Below are 8,114 nucleotides of genomic sequence, written 5' to 3'. Positions count from 1 at the left end.
CAGAGAAGTCTGTCTCAACATCAGCCATCCCACAGAAGAGTTCATCCTCTGTGTCTGAGTCTTCCCATGCAAGAAGACCCTTCTGATCATCATCGTCAGAGGATTCGTCTATGACGAGCTCACTAGATTGAGCTAGTAGGGACTTCTGTTGGTAGTATTCAGCCTTCTTCTTGTAGAAGGTTGCGTCTTTTGGACCCCTCTGTGGTGTCCTCGGTCCTTTAGACCAGCAATCTGCAGCATAGTGGCCGGGTTTGCCACACTTGAAGCAGCCATCTTTGGGCTCTTCCTTCCTCTGTTCTTCAACCCTCTGAAAGGGCTTCTGTTCCTTCTCTTTCTTCTCTGACCTCTCTCCTTCTGTGAAGCTTCTGCGATTGAAGCTTTTGAACTCCTTCCTTTCTCCACCCTTCCTAAATTCTCTTGTGATTAATGCAAGAGTCTTCATCATCTCCTTCATGGAGACCCCTTCTTCCTCAGAACTGTTGTCACTCTCTGCAAGCAGCACCACCTTCTTCTTCTTCTTCTTCTCCTTTACCTCTTTTCCCTCCTTTCCCTTACCAGAGCACCCGTCCTCTGCAACTAGAGCCAGAGGGCCACCAAAGTTTTTCTTCATTTGCATAACTTGGGACTCTTGGCTCTTGAGAGATCCRAACAAGTCTGCTAATGTCCATGTTTCTAGATCCAGGATGGCCTTCATGGACATTGTGATATTCATCCATTCAGCCCCAAGGCTTTTCAGGAATAGTGAGTTATTTTCCTCTGCAGTTCTTGGGATTCCATACCTCTTACAGTTGCTGATTAACGTGTTTAGCCTAGAGTATGTATCCGAGCCTTAAAGTTGTAGTACTCGTCGATGCAGATAGCACAATTGTTCTTCAGCGTTTTCCTTCCACCTTCGATTTGCTTTTCTAGTTCTGCCCAGATCTCCATGGACAGTTGACAGTGATCAATGCACTTGAAGATGTCATTAGGAATTGCCATTATCAATAAACGTTTACATTTGTTCCCCAAATCGACGATAATCTTGTCCTCGTCGCTCCAGTTTGCTTCAGGACGCGGTTCGTAGTGCTCAGGTATTTCAGGTGTGGTTCCAGTTGCTGGAACTCTAGGAATCAGATTCATTGGGACGAAGGGAGGGTTGTACAGGAACTCACAGATTCTAGGATGAATCCCTTCGAGAAAGTTCACCATTCAAACTTTCCAACGTGGGTATTCTTCGCGAATGAGTGTAGGAGGTTTAGACTGTGAACCAGTACTCATAAAGGATGTATTGGCCATATTTGCCATTGAAAGATGAAGAATCGAAAGAAAAAAGAAGAAAAATGATAAAACAGTGAAAACAGAGTAACTTGGGGAAGAAGATGACTGTGTGTTCTTGAGTGTATAAAGATGAATACCAAGAACAGTATAAATCAAATAAAAATTTGATTTATGGCTTTGATACCAATTGTAGGATCGATTAACTCAGATTCTTAGTAAAGATTACTTACTTGATTAATGATGAACACAAGAGAGAGCTTCAAATGATTTTCAATTAGATGAAAATGTTAACAATTACAATACTGAAGCACACTGAAATACAAGGGCCTACGCTGCTATTTATACAAGCTAATTACCGATTTTCTGACACGACTTAAAGTAAATTAATCTTAGCCGTTCGATCAAAACAGATTACAGACAAGATCACGTGTTAAGCACGAGCAGCTAAAAGACCTACGAAAAACAGCTAAAGAAGATCTAGACAGAAGACATGCTACAGACCTTCTGTGAGACATCACAGAGGCTCTGCTGGATATAACTTGAGAGCACACTTGACGTATAGGAAATCTTCCAGAACCTCTGTGAGACACGACAGAGGTTCTGTCGTCTTTGTCTTGAAGCATTGTCTTTCCAGAGGACCAGTTTTCAGAACCTCTGTGAGACACGACAGAGGTTCTGTCACTTGGGACTTGTACACTTGAGCATCTTCTCCTATTGATCCTCTATGGTCTTCTGTGACAGATCATCTTCTGTCAACCCTTGCATTATTACTTTTTCCATACTTTTACATTTAATGATGTGAGAGCTAATAGAGTCTCTAGAAACTTTGAATAAATGTTTTCGGAAAGTGATTGTTTTGTGGAAACGAGTACATTTTCTGAATAGTTATTTCCTGAGATTTTACTTGCGTAATTTCTCATGGAACATAATTCCAATACTTGTTTCAGCTATTCTTCAAACTGTTATTATCACGTCTCTTAAAATGAAAATCATTTTCGGTGATAATACACTCGTTTGTAATCAAATGTTGTTTTTCTGATATTTTTTTTACCTTGATTGATATACATGCGTTGATTCTTTGATTATCAAAATCTGTAAACTTGTTCTTAAAGATCTTCATTCGTTTCTCTCACATATTGAATAATCTTATTTTACGTATCATTCCTTGATTGATTGTGCTTAAGAGTTACATATCTTGGTCAATTTTATCTGATCATTGTGCTTTATAGCAATAATATTTTTGATCAATTGTTTGTGATCAATTTGAGCATACTGCTAAATTTAGGAGGGACTGAGTGCTTCACAGAAATACCTCTATGGAATGTCAGAACCGACAAACCTACCTATGAGGACAACCATATCTAAGTGAGCTTAAACTCAAAAAGGGTTTGTGTGCAGAGCTTAAAATGAAAAAGAGAGGGGTAATTGTTGTGAGCCAAAAGAATTGATGAGAGTTGTGTCAGGATTAAAAGAATAAACAGAATCCTGTTCCAAACTTCAAAATACCGGGCATACCACGTAATCTATTAGTTCTCAATTCTTTCGAGACTAATATTGAAAAAGGCAACGCCCAAGCCAATTCTTGTCACAACCCCACCAGCTACACATTTATCTCTTAACAGATAAGTGTTTTAATAACACTTGGGGCATGCAACTCACAATCTATCAATCTCTCATTCGGAGAAAGTTGATATTGAAATAGAAGGATATATGTCCCCTCCTTCAAGTCTTTTTGATCATGAATCGAGTCAGATAAATTTGTGTAGTCCACACGGTTTATCTTTTTGAGCCTAAATAGAAGCATATGTTGCTTTATCTTTCTACATTACACAGATTTTGCATTTTATATGTTATTTTGCTTAAACATTCATAGATATACTTTTATAAGATATCGGTGATTGAATGAAAGACCTGGTGAGATGAACCTCATAAAGTCTTATAGATGAAGTACATCCGTTGTATTGAATATATTTGTTTTATTCACAGGACAATCTTTTATAAGATTGAAAACAATTTCATAAGTTGAAACTGGTTGTTACCTTCCTATTCCCTTAATCTCAAAAGATTATACAAGTGGATTTGAAAAGATCTACTTAAAATATTATGAATTGACGGCTCTTGCTGAAGATTTCATTCATTCAGATGTATGATGCTAATGATTTTCATTTCATTATAAGGAGGAGTATGAATAATGAATGAAATGATCGATTCTGAATGTTATAAGGAGAGTATGTTATAAAGATCATGGGGAGTAACATCTAAGGTCGGCAAATGACTCAAGGGAGTGTGACTGGAGATTATTACTGAAGATTATTCCTGTGCTACAATATCTGAGAGTTTTTGAATGTGAAGATTTCATCTTTACATAAGTTTACTGATAAATATTTCTCAACGAAGAGAATGTTTAATTTTGAAGAAGAATGTTTGTTCGTTATCTGAAGAATTTCATTTTTGGGGAGAATGTTAGAATCTGTTATCTGAAGAAGAGTCTTGAAGATCATTTCTAAAGATTATTGCTGATATTGTTTTACATTGTCAAAAGAGAAGATCGTTGATGTTCTACATTCGAGGGGGAGAATGTTAGAAGATTTTCTCAATAAAAGATCATCTGAAGATCTCAAAATGAAGTTTGTTTTTGAAGATTTTGAAGAAGTCATAAAGAGCTTAAAGTGACAAAATTCAAATGAGATTCAAAACGCGTAAATTCTTTCAAGCCTGAATACAAAGGGAAAGAATGTTGGGTCTGAATTTTTGTGTTAAATTGTATTCGTCTTGAAAGTTAATATTTGTCCATAACTGTATAGACATCGTGTTTGACTTTCCTTGTATAGTTTGACTTTGACTTAGAAGGGTTATAGTTTGACCCCATATAAAGCATTTGTCCTTAATGATTTAGTAGATGAGCTCAATTGTAAAATACGTTCATAATTGAAAGGTTGACTATTTGGCTTTTACTCTCAATCTCCTTCCAAGTGTTCTTACAAGATTATCTTAGATTGTCGTGGATTCATGAAGTTTATCTGAAGATTGATCTTTTGTGGACTATCAAGTTGGCCCCAAAACTCCTTGTCATGTTTCATATACTCTAGCGTCGATACCCATACCAGGGTTAACCGATCAGAGTCATATAGCTGAGCAACGTCTTGAACGGACGTATCAGGCATCGATGAGGGCACTTGGTCAACAACTTTCTTGTTCTTCTTTCTTGGTTTTTAGCAATGTAAAAGGAAACGAGATCCACCACGATTTCCTGCTCACTCGCTTCGCAGGAACATCGGGCAAACAAACATCTTCTTTTGTATCGGCAAATGGGACATCGCATGGTGTAGATGCCGCAACATCCATCGCAGGTTGCTGTTGCGGCATAGACTGTGTATGCACAAGCCAAAATAAATTAAAAAGTTTATCTAATTTAATTATTAACTTCATAAATAAAAACATTATAAAACTTTAACATATTTACCGTATCCTGATCGATGTAGGGCGCCGGTATGTACTGTTTACGCACAATCCAATAAAAATTAATTTTTTTAATATACTTGTTAAATTTTAAATTAAAATCAATAAAACCTTAAACATTTTTACCGCGTCCATGTATGGAAACTCATCCGTCCAAGTTGTGGCCGCATGCGTCATCGGAGGCTGATACTGCGACATCCAATATAAATTTACTATTTATATAATTGTTAACTTGAAAATTAAAACATCAACAAAATAAACGCTCTTACATAGATGTCATGCGGATTATTGTATCGTGGAGGATCAGCCGTATTTTGTCCATGCACTTCATTAAACAATCTCGCTTCTAGTGAAGCGAGTTTTCTGATCGACCTCAGCACGATGTTGGAGCCATTCAGCACGAAGTTGTGTGTCGATATATGCAGCTGATGAATGGCGATTTGTTGCTCGTATTCTGGTCTTTGAGAAGTGTGCCCTGCAAACGACTAACGTGGTCCCGATGGTTGGAAGTCCTTGTCAGCGTCATCCTTTTCCGGCTGTCCATAATAATTTTTTTGTATAAATTCCCTGCTTTCTATCCACCATTGGGTCGACTCCTCCAAATATGTCGGCACCAACTCGGTCAGGGGGCGAGACGATTTCTATAAATATATAAAGCAGTATAAAATTTTAAACATACTTAACAAAAAAAATTGTCAAATATTAAAATTATAATCAATGAAACCAAATCTTGCCAATGATTGATATTGCACAACATTCTTCCCATTTTATCATTTTGATTCGTTTCCATCCAATAGCCCTCAGGAAGGAAGGACTATAACGAAAAAAAGGTTTCATTCCGGGCAATGCCTCCAAGATCCATATCTGGTAGGTTACGAAACAATTGATGGTTAGAGAATGTCAAATAATTACTAAATATAGATATTTATTGTTGTAAAAAATTAACCGACCTTGAAGGCATATATGAAACCGTATAGTGTATATACTTCGAGGGTGGCCAATTGTTGTGTCTGCGATGCTCGACGTCATTTTTTATTTGAGGATACGTCAGACGTCATATGTATAAGCCCCACGGGTATCGGTTCCAGGACTCCAAATTATCAACCAGATGCAAAATCCAGTCTTCAATGTTTTGGTTTTTCTTTCGTCCCATAAAAAAAGAGTGGAGCATGACTACCAGGCAGACACGCACTGCATCATCGTCTGATACATTTTTTAAGTCGGACATTTTATTTCTAAAATGTTCGAATTTAACATTACGAAGATTGTTTGGAAACAATCTTCGTATAATATTGGGCACGGTGCAATGTGACGGACGAAGATCTAGCCCAAATCTTAAGCCATTTTTTTTTAAATATATAAATAATATTATATGAGCCTTTAAATAATTTTTTTTAAAATTTATTTGAAGTGTTAAAATATTTACGTAATAAACTAAGGAAATAATTGTAGAAATCTTAAATAAATAAATAAATTATGAAAAGAAAGACAAAAAGAAAAAAATAAATAAAATAAAAGTGTTTTCTTTTAATTATTGGACCAAAAATGTAAGATATTACGTCAGGAGGGTCTGATGATAAATGTCAGAAACTTGAGGGGGCCGAATGTCATCTTTTTCAAAGATGAGGGACTTGTTTTGCCAAAAGTACATAACTGTTTGAGAAAACGACCCATCAGCCTAAAACTCGCGATTTGTCCGATTTCTTCAACTAATAAGCCAAAAGTCTTGGCTTATAAATTGTAGAGCTCTGGCTTAGGAACGTTTTGGTTCAAATAGCTCGAAAAATCGTTGAGTTTTGAGAGAGAAATCTGAGTTTGAAGTTCGGAATCAAAAATCTCRGTTTTTCACCGATTTTAGGTGAGATTCTTAACCAAATCTCTTGATTTTTATGTCTATAAGTTCGTTTTTAAGTACTCTATCAAACCCCAGTAGCCTCATGTCTTATATTTGTGTTTTCGTTGTTCGATTTTTATGTTTTTAAGTTGTTAAGTTTTAGTTTTAAAAACAAACTTTAAATGAGTAAATGAAACTCATTTCTTGACGAAAATTCGTGTTCTTTATGTCAAAATGTTGGTAAAAATATTACCAAGAGTTTGGAACAAAAAGAATAAAGAAAAACGGTCAAGAAACGAGCCATTTTCAAGCTCAAAGAGCTTGAAAACGCGCATCAATGGCTGCAGTTTTCGTCGTATGCTTTTTTTTTGTTTCCCTTAAAAATTAGTTGGAAAAGAAGTGTTGAGGCCGGGTTTTGAACCCGCGACCTCACACACATGGCTCAAAACCTTAACCAACAGGCTATGTATAAGGCTTGTTGCTTTTTGTGTGTTAATAGTTTTAATATATTGTATACATCTGAGTTTCAGAAATTAATTTTTAACACCTGCAGTTTTTAGGAATTAAATTTCTCTATATAAATTTTATGAAACTTTCATTAAGTTGTTTGTATTTTGTAAAATGCAAACCTTGACCCCATTTCGATTATTTATCTCGTTTGGTTACCAAAATGACCCTATAAATGGGAAATCGTTAGTTTAGCAATACATTGCGTAATTGTTTTCAAAATTTACCGAAATAGCCATATATCTTGGGGATTGGTCTATGTACATCATTTTTATATTATTACTTTTATAAAATTATCAAAATAACCCTACAATTTGGAAATCGGTATTTTAGCAATACTTTACGTATTTGTTTTATAAAATTACCGAAATGATCCAATGTCTTGGGAATTGGTATCTAAGTGTTATTTTAAATCTATTCCCTATGAAATTATCAAAATGACCCTACAACATGGAAATCGGTATTTTAGCAATACTTTACGTATTCGCCCCATAAATTACCGAAATGACCCTATGTCTTGGGAATTGGTATCTAAGTGTTATTTTAAATCTATTCCCTATGAAATTACTAAAATGACCCTACAACACGGAAATTGGTATTTTAGCAATACTTTACGTATTCGCCCTATAAATTACCGAACTGACCCTATATCTTGGGAATTGGTATCTATACTTTATTTTGATTATTATCCTCGTGAAATTACCAAAATGACCACACAATTAGGGAATCGGTATTTTAACAATACTTTGAGTATTGCTTAATAAAATTACCAAAATGCTCCTATGCTTTGGGATTGGACTTTTAAGCATAGTTTTAATATTCGACTTATGAAATATACCAAGAATGTTCTAAATTAGGGAATTGGTTAAAGCTATACCTTTGGTATTCGGCTCCTTAAAATAACCAAAATGCCCTAGACTTGAAAAAATTGGTATTCTAAACATTATTTCGAGTATTAATTATGTTGAACTTTAAAGTTATGGAATGACCGTTATTTATATGCGTGTGACATGTTGTCACCTTTATTTACYTGCAAATCTTAAACGAGACGTTTTGG

This window comes from Cynara cardunculus (assembly GCF_001531365.2).
Source record: "Cynara cardunculus var. scolymus isolate 2C chromosome LG 4, CcrdV1, whole genome shotgun sequence".
Taxonomy (NCBI): Eukaryota; Viridiplantae; Streptophyta; class Magnoliopsida; order Asterales; family Asteraceae; genus Cynara; species Cynara cardunculus.
Note: the sequence above shows the minus strand (reverse complement) of the source record.